Below are 18,096 nucleotides of genomic sequence, written 5' to 3'. Positions count from 1 at the left end.
CAGCCATTTGCCATTCCACCTCATCCCTCTCCCTCCTCTCCTCATGCTGGCTGTGTTTGTCAATCACCTCTTCATCTAGCCTTCCTTTTCAAAAATTCTTTTTCATCTCTCAGACGCTTTTTATTTTTTCTTAACTTCCCAGGGAAGGGAGTACGGAGGGGTGGCATGCAGAGAGGGCACTACCCCAGCTGCTGCTAGGCTGACAAAGGCAGCTTGTGCACTGCTCAGCTCTTAATTGCCTGCATTCTAGCATTTCTGCTCATCCTTACTGATGAAACAGAAATGTGCAATTCCATCACAGCAGAAAATATTACAAGAGAAGAGATTCTTGCTTAAGGGAGGAGGCAAGGTAGGAGACAACTTGCCTGGAGTGACCCCAGCCAAACCTGTTCCCCCCTCCTGCTGCATGGAGACAGCTGTTAGCCTTCCTCAGGCTTTCCTCCTCCCACCCTGTGCATTCAGTGAGCTCTCCCATGAGGCATCATCATTAAATGCCAATGTGGGAATGAAGACAGAGCTGTTAATTGGCTTGCTTGTATAAACAGCTCCATTTGAGCTGGCAAGGCATTTTGGGCGGTAGATCTTGAGCACCCAGCACTGGGTTTTGGGGAAGATGTGGGAGGCAGTGGGTCTGTGAAATCCTATTCCAGATACATCACTAGAGGGAGAAAAAAAACCTGCCTTCTGCTGCAGCTCAGCATGTCCCAGAAGCCTCTGGTCATTCACAGAATCATAATATCATTTGAGTTGGGCCTTTACAGGCCATCTAGCCCAACTCCCCGGCAATGAGCAGGGACATCTACAGCTAGATCCAGTGCTCAGAGCCCCTCCAGCCTGACCTTGGATGTCTCCAGGGGTGGGGCACCCACCACCTCTCTGGGCAACCCACTCCAGGATGGATGGTGATAGACAGGTCCACTCGGTTGCAGGCATGGCAGGCATATGGAACTCTTATCTCAGCAGCGGGCATAGAGCTGTGGTGCTAAAGCCCCCCTTCCCTTGCCATAGGTACTGGATGAAGGCAGACCTGACAGTTAACCTATGTGCTGGGGAACAGATACTGCTCCCACTTGGCTGTAAGGCAAGACATCAAAATATGATGACAGCTTCCTTTCTGCCTGTAAGAGCCAGATACCCCTAACTCATATGGGTCCCATTTTCTATCCCAAATTCCAATCAGGAGATCACTGTATGGGGTAAAGCTCTCATATATAATATATGTAACATATGATATTATATATTACAAATATTATATATATATATATAAAATATATAATATACTGTAATACTGTATGGGGATTGCAATATCTAAATTTCAGTCTCTAAAGGGGGGCTGTAAGAAAGAAGAGGACAGATTCTTTAGCAGACTGTGTAGGGACAGGACAAGGAGAAATTGTTTCAAACTAAAAGAGTGGTTTAGACTGGGTATGAGGAAGAAGATTTTTACAGCAAGGATGGAGAGGCACTGGATCAGGTTGCCCTGGAATTTCGTGGATGCCTCATCCCTGGAGACATCCAAGGTCAAGCTGCAGGGGCTCTGAGCACCCTCATGGAGCTGAAAGTGTCCCTAGACATTGCAGGGGAGTCAGACCAGATGAACTTTCAGGGTCCCTTCCAACTCAAATGATTCTATCATTCTACAATAGGAAACTGCAACTTATTCTCAGTTCCTCAAGCCTTTCTTTTAGCAGCACGTGACATCTGATGGGTACTGTGTCAGTGGCCACAGATCTGGCAGTTGCTGCCAGATGCACCACAAAGCTGCCTCAAATGTTTAGCAAATGCTTTCCAGGCGGGTATCTGCAGCATAAAACAGGGGACAATGTGCTCCTGTGGATCAGATGCAGACCTGAAATCACCATTGCAAAGTGTGGAGAGTGTTTGCCCTCTGGGGGAAAAGAAGAAGATGAGCTGTGAGGCACAGTATCACAGAGAGCATGAAGTTAATCTGTACGCCAAAGGAGAGGGATTTGTGGGGGAAGAAGGGGATGCCTCAGGAAGAATTATTTGGGATCTGTGCAAAAAGCAGGTGGGACTTCACACCTCATAGGATTGAGACTGGGCTGTTTATATCAGCTCGCCTTGCCTGGATTTTATTCTGGCAATGAACGTGTTCTGAAAACAAACAGAACATCGAGGAGGAAACTTGTGGAGCGAGTGACTGTTTTTTTGGTTGCTAAGCCATCTGTTCTGCTCCAGCAGCTCACGAAGGGCTCTGCCATCACTCTGTGTCTGCCTGCCTGTGTTTGTGTGTGGGTGGCTGGCGCTAGCTGGCGTGGCAAAAGAGAGTCTTGGGGCGGAGGGGAGGATGTATATGCGCTGGGGAAGTCAGTTGTTTTCAGCAAATTTGCTCGGGAGGGGAGGAGGAAAGTTGGCTGTGGCAATGTATGCAAACAGAAGTGCCAGAGGGCAATCCAGGGAGGGTGTGTGCAGAGAGAGCTGTGCTTTTCTATGTGGCTGGAAAAGGTGATGTGTGCATCCTGGGGGCTAGGATTGCAGGCACAGGGTTACATCAATACAGAGGGCCACATCTGCAGCTGTAGGGCTGGTCAGTACATTGCAAACTGCCTGCAGGGGGGGGGCAGAGATGGATGTTTGTTTATGTCAAGGAGTGGCACTGCTAAAACACTGGTGGAGAAAGTATGTGGGTGGATATCACGCACATGCCACCCTCTGGGCTGAGAGGGGCGAGGTGAAGTTGTGAGCTTATGGGAGGGGGTGTGTGTGGCACACGCTGTGGGTGATGTGAACAAAGCAGTTTCATCCTCTTCGTATTCAGCTGTGCAGCCTCTACAGCTTTAACTGTGCTGTAATGGTGAAGGATGGTGAAGGCTAATGATCTCTGCTTATTTATCTTCAAGTTGAATGTTAGGAAAATCTTCTCAGAAAGAGCGGTGCTGCAGTGGCACAGGCTGCCCAGGGAGGTGGTGCAGTCACCGTCCCTGGAGATGCTGAAGAGCCGTGTGGATGTGGCACTGGCAGACATGGTCAGTGGGCATGGTGGGGATGGGCTGGAGGTTGGTGAACTTAGGGGTCTTTTCCAGCCTTAATGGTTCTGTTATTTTATGATTTCCCCAAACCAGGCTGTGATCTTTTTCCACACCTTTCCTGTCCTGATTTCATCCTGTCCTGCTCCTTGCAAGGCAAGACAGATTGCCACAGTAGCTGTCAGCTTCCCCTGTCCTACCTACCGCAGCTAAAAACACCCAGGTACTGCACTGAGGGAGAGTTGCCGGTGTGCTGGGCACTCATGGTGCTCCTCACCCCCATGCAGCACTGCTTAGCTGCCGGATCAGATTTAATGGTGCCTCTTGAAAGCTGAGCAGTGCTGTGATAGCATTAAATAATGGATAGGACTGAGATTTGAGAAGGAGACCCTAGACTGCTCCTAGATGCCATGACAGCCCTGTGGGATATCAGATATTAGCTTTGCCGTAGGCTTGTGGAGAGTATTGCACCGCTTTCATTCAGCTTTAAAATAAAAGCAGCAATGCTACCTCTCCATCCACCACTCTCAGAGTCCTAAGCTCATTGATGGAGTATGATTGCATACACTCAGTTTCTTCCTGCTTCATTTGAATGGGGCTCCCTTAGTGCTGCTGGAGAAAAAAAAACAAACAAAAAAACCAAAAAAACAAAGAAATGTATGTAGTGTTTAGTGACAAATCAGTAGTCAACTCTGGGCAACCATTCATTTCAGTGATTGTGAATGACCAGAGACCCAAGAAGGTGAGTGAAAACTTTAAGAGCCAAGGTGTTTGGCCAAGAGGACAAGATGCAATTGTTGGCCATGCAGGACAACATGCAATTGGGCTTGATCAAAAGCAGCCAGGCTAAGAACTGCAGCAGGAAATCCTACCACTCCTTTTTACAGCTGTCCTAGAAGTAAATACTCCCCCAGCTATGAATGACCACATAAGTTCTGCTTTCAGGTGGGGATGCTTTTGGACAGTTGCATCACAAACTCAGGATCACCGGATGCTCCGAGTTGGAAGGGACCCATAAGGACCATTGAGTCCAGCTTGTGGATCCACACAGGACAACCCCAAAATCAGACCATATGTTTGAGGGCATTGTCCAGATGTCCCTTGAACTCCATCAGGCCCAATGCTGTAAACACTGCCTTGGGGAGCCCATTTCATGCCTGACACTCTCTGGTGAAGAACCTCTTCCTGATACCCAACCTGACCTTCCCCTGAGCAGCCTGTGTTGCAAACAGTGCATGTGATAGTACACTCTCGCTAGAAGGTTAGCAGAGTTTTTCGTTTCCATGTGTCAGGACAGCAAAAGGGGGCCCTGGATAGAGCATTTGCACTAGATGTGAGCTGTGTCACTCTTGGGAATGCAGGCAGAATAATAGGAGACTGCACAAATCAATACTGTTAATGGGGAGTCTTATTGACTTCACCACCTGAGATAGCCACATAAAAATAGATTTAGGAGAAAGCAGCGGGGGAAGAAAATAAGTGGGTTCTGCTGAGAAAGAGAGAGGAAGGAGAAGTGAAAGAGGAAGAACCCAGTAGAAGGAAAATCATGAGAAACGGAGGAAGGTAAAGCACTGCGTGTGATATGTACTCTGTTTAATGGAAGGTGTGTAATCTCCCTGTGTCTAGGAGGTGTTTGAGAGAACCTGTTAGGGATTTATTAGAAAATAAAAATGTTCTAATTGAAAGCGAGTAGAGACAATTTGTATTAATAACAGGAGAAGTCATCAAATAATAGAATTGTTTAAAATCTATTAGTTTGCTCCACACAGTGAAAAGAAAATGTTGATTATCTTGATATAGAACGTATTAAAATGAGAGCCCAGGCTGCTGGTCCCCTATGCAGATTAAAGACATAATTTATTGAAGCAATTTATTTTCTGGTGGGAAGAAGAGGGAAAAAATGGAAAAGAAGTATGATAAGAGCTGCAATCAATTCTTGGATTCTTAATCTGAAGACCTGCCTCTTATCTGTCTTCTTTCAGTCATTAGAAAATAATATTCATCCCTTGGTTGGGTTTAAAAAAGCAGGAAGAGACAGGATGGCTGGGAAAAAGGAAGATACCTTAAGGAGGCCTGCCATTCACCTCTTGAGGTTTAAGTTCTTGACAACAGTTGCTTCAAATCCAAGGCAAATCAGCCATGAGTTGCCAGGAGTAGCAGTAGCTGGAGCTTGCTGGTCAGCATGGAAGTGCAGACTGTCTAATCCTCCCTGATGATAAAAGGAATATGTTGCTAAACTGGAGATTAATTTGGTGCTGAGTAATTCATTCATTCATTGTTTGTCTGTGTGTTAACAAAACACAGTGAGGGGAAATAAAAACAGTGACTCCAACGTTCACGCTTGAAGCCCCTTACAGTCAATGGGCATTTAGAGGAGTAAATAGAAATCTGGCAATTAGAAATTTGATATGTTTGGATCTGGAGATCAGCCTTGGAACACGATTTCCCTGGCATGCTCACCGAAAAGATCCTGCAGGCTGGCGTGTATTGCTGTTCCACATTTTTTTCTCAGATAAAGGCCTAGATCCCACCTTGCATTATTTTCTTGTGACTTCATTGTGAACCACCTGAACTCATCCAGTGTAATTGCAGGAATTTGACAGCACAGCACTTCCCGCCTACCCCATCCTTGAGTCATCTGCTTGCACTCTTCGCATTTTTATAACCAGACATCTCTCACCCCACAGACAAAACTCCGATCTCAAAACCGAACCAGAAACAAGAAATAGAGCTAAGGTTTCAGAAGAGACACGGGCAAGAGGTGTTGTTGCGGGGCTGACATTGAGCATCCAGAGAGAAGCAAGGGCAGCCAAGAGACCTGCGCTGAGAGCACTTCTGTGGTCTTGCTCGCAGTAGGTGTTCTTTTTCTCAGCCCATTTTCTAAAGTCACTGTGTTTTTGATCGCGGGAGAGAAGCTGGATGTGCCATAGAATTGGTTCTGTAATGGGCCTATCAAAGCGCTGTGTGTGCGCAATTGGGATGTCTTTGTGAGATAATGACTTTTCTTACACTTCCTCTGGATATGTACTTACACAGTAACACCTTCCTAAAGGGCTTTTTCTGTTTATGTACTGTAATGAATCCTGATGTTTATAATTCAAGCTTTCGGTCAATTCTTCCCTTTTCATTGCTCTTGGCATACTTTTTTCCATTAACACTTGTTGATTTCTGTCCTTCCTTTCAGCTTCCTTCTTTTACCTTTGCTCAGCATAAGGTACAATGTGATAATATCACTTTGCAGGGAGAAAACTTATTTTTCCTTTTATGCCACTTCAAGTAACACTTTCCTTACTATACCCTATTGCTATTGGACCCAGCAGGAAGTGTCTCCCCACCTTCTAAATAACTCAAGCAGTTTTTTTCCCCTGATTTCTAGCATATCTCCGGACTCTTGAACAATCTTTGAAGCATCTTTCAGATAGGGGTTTTTCAAGCATACCCATGTGGATCCTAGAGCTGATTCACCACCTTTATTTAACTGAGATTGCTAATGGGTCTTACTGCTGTCATGAGCCCAGCTTGTGTGATACTGTATTGTACCCCAGTCTGTGAGGTTGCTGCTCTGCCCATGCTTGAGTCATCTTCAGCGCCTGAGTCATCCTTGTTCGTGGAGCAAAAAGCTCCCTAACAATTAACATGCACCTCTTTCCAGCTGTAATAAGTATATATTTGCCACTCTTAGCTGTCCAGTGAGGGTAATATCCCCTGAAACTGAGACTGTAAAAAAGTAGAGAAATCTGTCAGTATTTCTAGGTAATCAGAAACACGCCCATACTTGATTTACTGCAAATAGGTGGGTATTTATGTGTTAGAAACACAGTCATGTATAAGTACACAATATTGTACTCCCACCAAATCCTCCTTCTGCTATCAAACCCTGTGGGAATAAACACTCCCTCATTCTCAAATGCCCTCACCAATTAGTGTGACAGACCAGACTCGGGTTGCATCACTGCCTCCCTTTCTTATTATTCCCCACTGCCTTGAAAAAGGTCCTGAAGCAGATCCCATTACAGGAGCAGACACTCTCCTTCTGCATACCCAAACATTTTTCTTTTCTCCAAAGCACTGCAATTGATAGGGAAAAAGAAGATGAATTCTGATATGAGAACTAGGAGATAGATGGATCAAAAATGCTGTGGGTGAAGGCACACAGGTCTGCAGCATCTCAGCTTCCAGCCTTTGCAATTTCTTGTTTGTACACCTACACTGATGCTCACAACCACCAAGATAAAATCCAGACATAATTTTCCTTCTGTCACTGATATTTGACATCATCACCCCAGGAGAAAGAAAAAAAACCTGCTCTGCTCCCCAAATCACTCCCTTTCTTTGCTTGAGTCACTTAAAATCATTTCCGAACAGACATTTTCGCTTATTTGGAGAGTTGGGGCATATCTCTTCCCTTCCCTTCTCTCCCCTTCCCTTTTCCCCCAAACTCCTGAAGGCCCATGGACAGAGCCATACATCTGACCTGAACATAGTCAGGACAGTCTGAGCATCGTTCTCAGATTGTCTGCACCACAGCTGTCAGCCCACTCTCATTCATGGCTGTGGATTGTGCAGATCAACAATCTTCTGGATGATGTTCATGCCTGGTTTGATGCATGAATGCCAAGGGTCATTTATAAGACCCATCTGCTCTAGTAGAGGGGAGGAGAATTTAGCTGTCCGAGCATAAGCTCTTTCAGGCCACTTAGGTTTGGTAACGAACACAGTGAGTCCATGAGAGCTTGGCCCACATCTTGCGAATCAGCTCCATATTCTAACGTGAGCACAGACATCCAGAGCAAACCCTATTTGCATTCCTCACCTCTATTCCCCCCCTGCAGAGAAGATGCACCCATCCTGCTTTTGGATTGCTTGGTAGCCCAAACTTGTGGAGGGATGGCAGGAATGGCTTTGATAAGAAATTTGCACTGTGTCACAAAATCAGATCTTGGCAGCAAATTCCACTGACTCCTGCAACCAAGAAAGAATACGAGAATCTGTGTTTCTAACTTTATCCTTTGCTATTTCTGCTTCATATATGCTTCCAGGAAGCAGAACAAGGTAAGACTTCCCATTTGTCCTTTACTAGATATGCATCTGAATGTGGGTTTGTGTGCTTGGTGTAGAGAAATATCTTCTTCAAGAGACAGAAATCCTTGGGAAGGAGCTAGTGAAAGATGTCAATGACATGTTTTCTGAAGGAGGAGTTGGAGAAAACCTGAGGTAATTGATAATGTTAGTACTGGGAACAGTAACCAGGCTGGGCTGGGGAGACAAGAAGGGACAGGAGGGACTGGGGCTAGGAATCAGGGAGGAAGCAGTCCCTGTATCTCCACTAATGCTCTCTGGCAGGATAGCAATGCTAATGGTTATTTAATGTGTCAGCTTCAAGATTTAGCAAAATGGTACCTCTCCTGATGCATCTCATCCTGGCACACAGAGCCCAAAGCAGGGGAGAAATTAGGGCCTGCTGCCTGTACATGCTGAGTATGGGGCTGCTCCTTCCTCTTGTCAGGGAGCTTATTCCCATGATTCTGCACTTCACCATGACAATCCCGTGCCGTGCATTTTGCTAACAGAATGCCTGTTTCTAAGTGAGAAGACATTCACCATCACCCAGACCTGCTTTCCTCTCAAGGACGAGGGAATGGTGCCTTGCCCTTGAGAGGGAAAAAGGGAAATAGGCCCACTCCTCAAAGGAAAAGGGGAAGCTTGGGTATGGAGTCACCTCTCCATGTCCTATGGAGTGAGGTAGAGATGTGGCAGAAATGACTGGTTGCTGGCTCAAACACTGTGGGTTTGGACTTTCTAGCTCATCCTGATGGTGGAAGACCATCCGTGGTCAGGTTTGACTCACCACTTCGCTGCTGTGCCACACAGACTCTAGGTGAAGAGCTGGTGGAAAGAAGAGTCATAGAATAGAAGAGACAGGTCTGCCTCTACTTACAGTACAGATGGGAAACCACAGTATATAGAGTACCAGAAAGAAAATGGGAAAGAAATGTGCTTTTAGAGAGAGGTGGAGCAACATGCCTTTTGAAACTTCTGTTCATGATCTTCAGTCTGCCCTGCCCTCCCTTTACACTTGTGGTGATGTCTATTTGGCACAGCAATGGTGCCTGTTTGGTTGCTGGAAAGGAAGTCTAATGGAGGAGTAACTATGGCAACCTAACTCTCTCATAGTGACCGTGGAATCCACTGCCATCTATCCATACCCAGACCTTGCACTACAGAATTCCAAATTAAAACCCAACTAAGTTTTCTCCTTCTACTGTTAAGCAGCCGCAGCCTGGCCTGACAGAGTTGGACTCTGTCTCCCTCCCAGGCTTTTCTTGGCTGTGTTACGATTTGATCCATCTTTCTGCCAAGTGGCTGAGTGCCACACTACCAACACTCGAAATGGATGCGCTTGTTACCCAGCCAGCCAGGGAGTACCATCCCTGGGGCTCTGGCCACAAAAGTTGTCAGTGACCCAAGCAATGTGGTTTCCTTTGCAAACTCACTCACAGCTGAAGAGCAAACCTACAAGTACCTTCCTGGCTTGCTCTGGGCTGGAAAGGAGCAGTAAGCACAGAAATGCCTCGCACCTTCCTTGTGCAAATGCCCAGTGTGCCAGAGGTGACCACTCTAAATTAAGCTCCAAATTACTACTTAACTGACAAATATTGCCTTACTTTAATCCAAATCTCTCCCACTTCCACTCAGGCTTAAATTTTGGGTTGAGAGTGTTGGAGAAGCAGGGAGGCTACCACTGGCTCTGTGTTAGGGTGAGGTTATATGGGCTCTTGGGGCATGCATCTTGATGGCAGGTTACCCAAGCCAGTATGGCAGAGTGGTTCCCAAGCGGCACCTGAATAGTGTCTTTCCTCCTTACTCTTCCTGCCTTCTTCCTCGTGGTGGTGAGGGGAAGGGACTGGGAGACAGTCAACCATATTCATAGAATCACAGAAACACATAATTGCTTGGGTTGGTGGGGACCTCAGAGCCCACCAAGCTCCAGCCTCTGCCCTGGGCAGAGCTGCCACTCACCAGCTCAGGCAGCCCAGGGCCCCATCCAACCTGGCCTTGAGCACCTCCAGGGATGGGGCACCACAGCTTCTCTGGGCAGCCTGTGCCAGCAACTCAACACTCTCTGAGTAAAGAATATCCTCCTAACATCTAAACCTAAATCTCCCCTCTTTCAGCCATTTCCCCTTGTCCTATCATTATCAGACATGTAAAAACTTAGTCTCTGTCCTGCTTATAAGCTCCTTTCATGTACTGTAAGGGTAAAATCCCACTGAAGAACTCGGGAAGGAGGTAAGGAGTAGCCAAACCTTGAGAGGGTTTGAAATGAAAAGGTGAAATAGAAAGGAAAGTACACATAGATAGGAGGTTCTCCAGACAGTGATTCAAATTGTAATTGTATTCATGATTAAGAAGGAGTCTGGAGCCCAGCCTGACAGGGAGTGTCTTGGGGATGGGGGCTCTTTTACACCTTCTTCATAGCGGAAAAGGGGGAGGTTGCTGCCCTTCACATCCCTCCTAGGAGCAGACTGGTTGCACACTCCTCACTGGGATGTGGGCAGTTCCATGGCTGTCCTGACCACAGAATGCAAACCCATCTCTGACCCAGTGCTTGCCTTTTCACAGCTCTATTGCCACTATTTTGGACTCGTCACTATAAAAAAGTAATTGAGGCCCTTGAATGTGTCCAGAGAAGGACAGCAAACCTGTGAAGGGTCTGCAGCACAAGTCTTAAGGCAAGCAGCTGAGGGAACTGAAATTGTTCAGTCTGGAGAAGAGAAGCTCAGGGGAGACCTCATCACTCTCTATAATGACCTGTTCCAGAACGGTGTGGATGTGGCTCTGAGGGACATAGCTAGTGGGCATGGTGGGGATGGGCTGACAGTTGGATTCAGTGATCCACATCCTCCTTCTTCTGTTTTCCCTCCCCCAGATCATTCCTAAATCTTTCCCTGGAGCATCCCTCCTTCTGGTTTTCCTTCACTACTTTCCATCATGTTCCACTTGTCACTTGGGTTGCTTCTTCCCAAGCCTTCTTATCCATATTTTTCTGATCCAGCTCCTTAGAAACTCACTTTCTTGCTCCTTTTTTTTCTTAGGGAGCATTTCTGCCCTTTCCCCTTCACCACTAACACATCCCCACCTATATATGCTGCTTGTCATATTCCTAAAAGGAATAGAGTAGAAAGAGGAAAGCCCCCCCACCTCCCCCCACCCCCCTTCATCCTGTGCAGATGGCATTCTTTCAAAGCCTTAGGACTGGGACAAGCACTACAGGTAGGAAGAGAGTTATAGAGCAGGAAGGGTGTACTGGAAGCACGTCTGATGAAGCAGGATGCTGAGCTGGTTTGTGCATTCTGATCGCAGCAGCATGCAAAATCCTATTATGGCTTTACTACGGCAAGTTTAATACACTGAACCCTTCATTGCTCCAGCTGCCCCTGCCAGGCATCTCTGAAATTCACACCAACAGGTTTTCAATTTCTTAGCAATCCTCAGCTCACAGGAGCAGCTCTCAGAGGGAAGGGAGGGAGGGAAGGAAGGGAGGGTGGAATTATGCAACAGCTCCAAACCTGACTGCAGGACAGTTTCCCTCTTCTTCCTCTCCCACTGCAAAGCCCCATGGGTTTGCTAAGGTTTACCTCAACAGAATGGATGATTTTAAGGATCATCTTGCAGCATGCCGAACAATTTCTGACACATTCTGAGTTTTTGATTTTCTGAAGAAAAGAGGGTGTACTGCTGAATTTGGGAAATGGAGATGAGGAGCTACCACAGGTGAGTCTGTAACAAAGCAGGGAATCATGGAGAAGTCTGTGGCAAAGCTGGGAAGGAATGTTGTACGTTACCCTATGGAGCCATACGTCAAACATGGGTATTTTCTAAAATAAAAGTTAGAAAAACTAAAGAATAAAAGGATTCTTCTGTGTGTGATTACAAAGGACTGAGCAGAGCTGCAGGTGGTACAGGGGTGTTTTGATCAGATGCTGGGGAACAGAGGAGGGTAAGCATTTGGGAGAAGAAAGGAATCTAAGAACACACTTTACAGCAGGAGTTGAGTTATCTGATGAAAGAACTGCATGGAAATGATGCAAATCTCACTGCTTTGTCCTAAACATCATGATATTTAACATCTTCCTTAAAGCCTCAGCACCTGGAGCTGGGGGAATCAAATGACAATTTCAATTCTCATATCAAATACAAGAAAGGAAAGAGAGAAGTGAGGTACTTTCTCTTCTCCAGAGAGAGAAAATAACCTCAAAATATAACCAAACAAAGGTTCCCTGGATATTCAAATAAAACAGTGTTTTTTTAGATACGGTTTTACATTTGGGTAAGTTGGGGATATTTAGGTCTAGCTTGGCACAGGGGTGTGATGAAATGGTGAATGGGCAGAAGAAGGTACTGTACTGGAAAAGAAACATGTGCGTGCACACCTGTGTTACCCACCATTACATCAGTTTTCACTGCAGCAGAGTAAAGATGTTGCTGCATGGACGTCAGCCATTGTGAGGTGAATCTGTGTATGACGGGGGTGTAGGGTCAGCTGGAACTTCTGGGAATTTCTGAGGTTTCATGGACCTGAACTGCCAGCTCCCCCATCCCTTCCCGTTTCCTCTCCTGAGGTCCTTCTCGCATCTCTGTGTGCAAAGCATGGTTCCCTGTTGAATACCCTGTGGAGAGGAGGCCAAGCAGCACATTAAGTCCTGGGTATTGAAATCACAGCTCTGAAGCAAGTGGCTGCAGCAAGGAAAACAATTGCCAGACACTTGCAGAACAGAGCCCTTTCACACTATGATAATGGCTTTGGGCTTGCCAGCCCTCTCTTCTGCCCTCTTCTGATACCTTGCTGTTTATTCTGAGTCTATTACTGGCTCCCGTTTTGTATATTCCAGTCTTGTATAGGCTGAAGCACAACCGCATTAGAGGAAGGCGATAGCTGTGGTGCAAATTTAGAGGCTCTTCTCTCACCCCTCTACTGAAATAATGGAATCATATCCATGCAGAAAGTGCAAATGTAGCCCTCACTGTTCTCTCTCTCCACCAAGAGCTGGTCCTGGAAGCCCTGCTGGAATATGGGGCTTTTTTCTCAGCCATAAGGCAGCAGGCAGGAGACAAATCACTGTTATCTGTGTCTCTTCCTTCTCCAGGAGGGCCATGTATCTTTTTCATTTAGGTAATAACAGGCTTTTGGCAGAGCCTTCAGCACAAACCCAAGCTGCAGGTGAGCTGAGGAGTTTGGCTCTGGTTTTAGAAAGTCTTTGCATCGGTAATAGGGGGGTTTCCCTAGAGCTCTGCCAGGGCAGACTTGGAGTTCCCAAGGCACAGCTTGGCTGAGGTGCAGGGAGAGATGGAAAAGCAGCATTGCTGGTAGGGAAAAGAGGGAAGAGGCAGATTTACAATCAATCAATCACAGAGTCATTAAGGCTGGAAAAGACCTCTATGATCACCTGGTCAAACCGTCAGCCCATCCCCACCATGCCCACTGACCACGTCCCTCAGTGCCACATCCACACGGCTCTGGAACACCTCCAGGGACGGTGACTGCACCACCTCCATGGGATTTGCTGGAGATGGGATGGTAATGGAACCCTTATGGAGAGGATCAAGCTGAAGGAGACACCATAGGAAGGAAGAGACGGAGAAAAGAATGAGATGGAAGAATCAGGGCAAGGAGAGAAAAGGAAATTCTGGAAAGGAGCACAGATATCACAGAATCATAGAATAACTCAAGCTGGAAAGGACCATAAGGATCATCAAGCCCAACTGCTGGGTGAGCATTAGAACTCTGATGATGGCAGAAAGTCCTTGAATGCAGTATTTCTTGAGGAAGCAAAACAGTATCTTTCTGTAGACTTCATGCCATGTTGGGGGAGGGTCAATGACAAGCTCCAAGAAGCTCCTGACTGTTAGGTGACTTTTCACACAGGTGCAGGAATTGATATTTCTCTCCCTTTTATTTTCTCTCCCACGTTGCAATGGAAAATAAATTAGCACGCACGCACACACACAAAGAACAAGCTCAAATTCAGTCATGGGTTAAGTTTGTTAATATATCAGAGTATTTCAAGGCGTCTCTCCCCAGCCAGTTGATTTTTAAAAGTCAATTTTTTTCTCCTCCATAAAAGATTGGAGTAGAATTTTCTAGCAGTTTCTATGTCTCCCATGAGCAATGGCATGGTTATACACTTTCATATCTGTGCAGCCCACAGGAGTCTCTGGTTTAGCTGTGAATGTGATTCTGGTCAGATGGGGCTTTGCTGTCATTCAGGAGCTTGCTGATGAGCAATAAATATTCATAGAACTGATTAGACATTAATTGCACAAATCACCACCTCTTTAGCCATCCCCAGGAACCTTGCTTCCACTCACCATGGTTAAAGGAGCAGAAGAAAACATCTCTTCCACGTAGGTGCATTAGGGTGAGCCTAGTACCTCAAAAGAAAAAAGGAACTGTTAAAAGTCTCACCTTGCAACGTCCCTTAGCATCATAATCCTTTCCTAAGTTCTGGCCATGTTACATGTGCATGCACAGATACGCTTGAGTATGTGTGACTGTGAGCATGCAGAACACAACTGTGTTTGGACACAACCAGAAGGGGACCTCTAACCCAATTTTTCCAGCAAGATAAGGAGTGAAGATGTGCTGTACTAGCAGGGCATATGCTCCTCTCCCTGCACTTCTGCCCAGATGTGATATATTACTTGGTCTAGATATTTGCGTCATCTCAGCTCCAGAGCTGTGTGTTATTGCAGCCCAGAATGCCAACAGTATCCTGGGCTGGATCAAAAGAGGGGTGGTAAGCAGGGAGAGGGAGGGGATTGTCCCCCTCTGCTCTGCTCTTATGAGGCCACATCTGGATATTGCATCCAGGCCTGAGGCCTCAGCACAGGAGTAATGTGGAGAGGGTCCAGAAGAGGGCCCTGAAGAGGGTCAGAGGACTGGAGCACCTCTCCTATGAGGAAAGGCGAGGAATTTGGACTTGTTCATTCTGGAGAAGAGAGGGCTCTGGGGAGACCTCATTCAGCCTTCCAGTACTTGAGTACAGGAGGGGGAATGACTTTTTACATGGTCTGATAATGATAGGATGAGAGGGAACGGCTTTGAACTAAAAGAAGGGAGGTTTAGGTTATATGTTAAGAAGAAATTTTCAACTCAGAGGGCGATGAGGCACTGGCACAGGCAGCCCAGAGAGCTGTGGGTGCCCCATCCCTGGAGGTTCAAGGCCAGGTAGGATGGGGCTCTGGGCAGCCTGAGCTGGTGAGTAGCAGCCCTGCCCATGGCAGTGGGTTGGAACTGGGTGGGCTTTGAGGTCCTTTCCAACCCAAGCCATTCTGTGATATGATATGAAAGACATGTTCTTGTCACTATTCATCAGTGAGTCTCCTCCTTGCTCCCTGTAATCCCCTTCAGGTCAATACACACAGCCTTGTCACAGTTAGATGCCACCAGCATCAACCTCCAGGTGCAAACTGATGACTGTACACAGGCTTACACATAGGAATATGATAACCCAGAACAGGTCACATTCATCTTCATCTCAGGGAGGCAGCAGCATTTGAAATGGCACAATGAGATAAGACTGCTGCACACCCCTGTTGCAGGCACTTTAGAGCAGAGCCACTGCATATGTGACAGCAATGACAGTTCAAGACCTCCTGGTCAAGTGTGGACCCTGATCTGCCTGGGCTTCCTCCAGCCCCCACCTCCAGGCAAGAAGGGATGGGAGGCAGGATGGAAGCTCCTGCTGCCCCCCACAGATCTGACTGCTTCATTCAAACCATCTTAGATGCGGCAAGGCTGTGCTTCTTTCCATTAAAATGACCGATTCCAGAGGGTATGAAGTCTGGCTCTTGTCCCCCTGAGGGCCTTGGAAGAGCCTTTTCTTTCTCCAGGCTTATGGTATGAGCTGGCAAACTTGTCAACCTCTCTTGGCTGCAACCCCTGCATTGCTGCGGATGGCTTATCACAGAGACAGGGTGAGATGAAAGGCTGCAGTCCTGCTCCAAAACCTCTGTTCAGCTGGCAGAAAAGGGTTGTTTGAATTTCCTTTTGTGTTAAAGGATGCATGACATAGGACTGAGCAGATTCAGGCCAACCAGGAATGGATGGTGTCAGATGGGCAATCCATTTACTGATGATCTCCCATTGCCAAAGGCAGTACACCTCTGGGAAAAGACCTTTTGATGGGCTCTGAATCCAAAATTCTGCTCAGTCTACCACCTACACTGCCCTTCCCCTCCAAATCCCAAAGGTTTTTTCCTACTCTTTGCTTAGATACCTAAGCGGTACTGAATGAGGTTGCTGGCTCTGCTGCTCCATCTATGTCACTTGCAAGCAATTTCTAGAAAGGCTTTTTAAAATGTATTAGCCTTCCAAAAAGGAGCTGATAAACAGGAACAGGAGGAAGGAAAGAAGGGGGAGGAGGCAAGATGCATTGATGTGCTCTATCCTACACTTCGGGGATATTCTCCTCCCAACCCTTTTATGGAAACAGACAGACATTTATTATGAAAATGAATTATTGGGTGCGCACTGGAATCCTTGGGCTGGCAGAGAGTAAGTGTCAGTTTTCTGCATGTGTGTCTGTGTGACCCACATATGCTGCCTACGAGCAGAAAAATGAACATGTCTACCAGAGAGCAGCCTGTCAGATTTAGTACCTGAAGGGCTCTCTGTGTGTATGTGTGCATTTGTGCAGCACCCTCAGAAAAGGGAACGTATGATGGTAGCCAGAAACTCATTGCCTGGTAGTGCTGTTCCTCTTACACAAGTCGTTCCCATCACAAGTTTGTGACAGCTCTGAGCGTGGCTGCCAAAGCACACCTAATACAAGTGGATTGTCAAGTTTTATAGATGAAGCCAGAACATTCTGGCCAATTTTTTTCATTTTTTTCCCTCCTTGCACAAATATATTGGTATTCAGCAGGCATGGGGGCAGGCATAACACTTGAAGAGCTCCTGAGTTGCAATGCTGGTGGACAATGTTTGGTACTACTGTGTTCATAGCACTGAGGAGATTGAGCAAGGGGTCTGGGAATTAACTGTGTCTGGAAACATATTGTGTCTCTGCCTACCTCAGCCTCTAAGGGAAATCTGGTCTATCTTTACCTCAATCTTGTGATCAGTTTGATCACAGAATCATATAATGGCTTAGGTCAGAAGAGACCTTAAAGATCATCGATTTCCCAGTCCCTGCTGTGGGCAGGGCTGTCACCTACCAGCTCAGGCTGCCCAGGGCCCCATCCAACTCGGCCTTGAACCTCCAGGGATGGGGCATACACAGCTCTCTGGGCAGCCATTACACACCTTCCTTGATGGGAAAGAGCTTGGACAGACTGCTGTCATAGAAAGAATCCAGGTAAGCTCAGGCAGAGCTCAGCATGGATTATCAGACTGTGGATAGAAGAGCTGCATTTTGATGGCTTTTGGCAAACAGAGCAAGAGCCTGAGAGGCAGTAGAACAGAAATTCCTTACCCAAATACTAGGCTCTGGGGCATCTTCTACTAGCCAAGTGCTTGTCTGTATTTCTCTTATATACACTGGAGATGTCTCTGGGATGAAGGACCAGATTCTGACTTCTCCTCCCACCTCTGGCCATGACCTTGCCTCCCTGCATTGCACCCACAGCAAGAGTGGATGCGTGCGCAAGCACGTGCTGCAGAGCAGCGGGCAGAAAACTCACTCTGTATCACATCAGCAACACAGAGATTCAATGCAGGAGACGTTCACAAGCACAAGCAGAAGAAAACCTTCACGTTCCTTCTCCAGGGTGTGTGCGTGCTTCAACTCTGAGATACACTCCCTGCCTCCTGAAATTAATTCAACATTCCTGTGGCTCGGGCAAAAATAACCAAAATGAATAATCAGTGGTGCAGGCCCTGCTGCAGATTTCCTGGTGGATAGAGCCCTCTGCAGGAAGCAAAAAGGCAGAAGCAGAGCACCATTATTTACAGGAAGAGCCCTGAAAGGTAAAGGGACGAGATAGCAATAGCTTATCAAGTTCTTTCATCTTGCAGGTGTAATTTTCTGTAGCAATTCTCTGGTATTTATATCCATTCCCTTCCCTGCTTGCAGACAGTGTCACTAGTCCCTGCTCCTTTTCTCCT

At 46.7% G+C, this 18,096-nt stretch overlaps 1 protein-coding gene across 1 annotated transcript in view; it reads left to right on the top strand.

The window, feature by feature from the left end:
• MFNG (MFNG O-fucosylpeptide 3-beta-N-acetylglucosaminyltransferase) overlaps positions 1–18,096 on the top strand; it is a 194,203-nt gene that overhangs the window by 109,899 nt on the left and 66,208 nt on the right. The gene's annotated exons all lie outside the window — the stretch shown is intronic.

Source organism: Tympanuchus pallidicinctus, unplaced genomic scaffold (assembly GCF_026119805.1).
Source record: "Tympanuchus pallidicinctus isolate F22 unplaced genomic scaffold, pur_lepc_1.0 scaffold8, whole genome shotgun sequence".
Lineage (NCBI taxonomy): Eukaryota > Metazoa > Chordata > Aves > Galliformes > Phasianidae > Tympanuchus > Tympanuchus pallidicinctus.
Note: the sequence above shows the minus strand (reverse complement) of the source record. Positions and strands in the feature narration are given on the sequence as shown.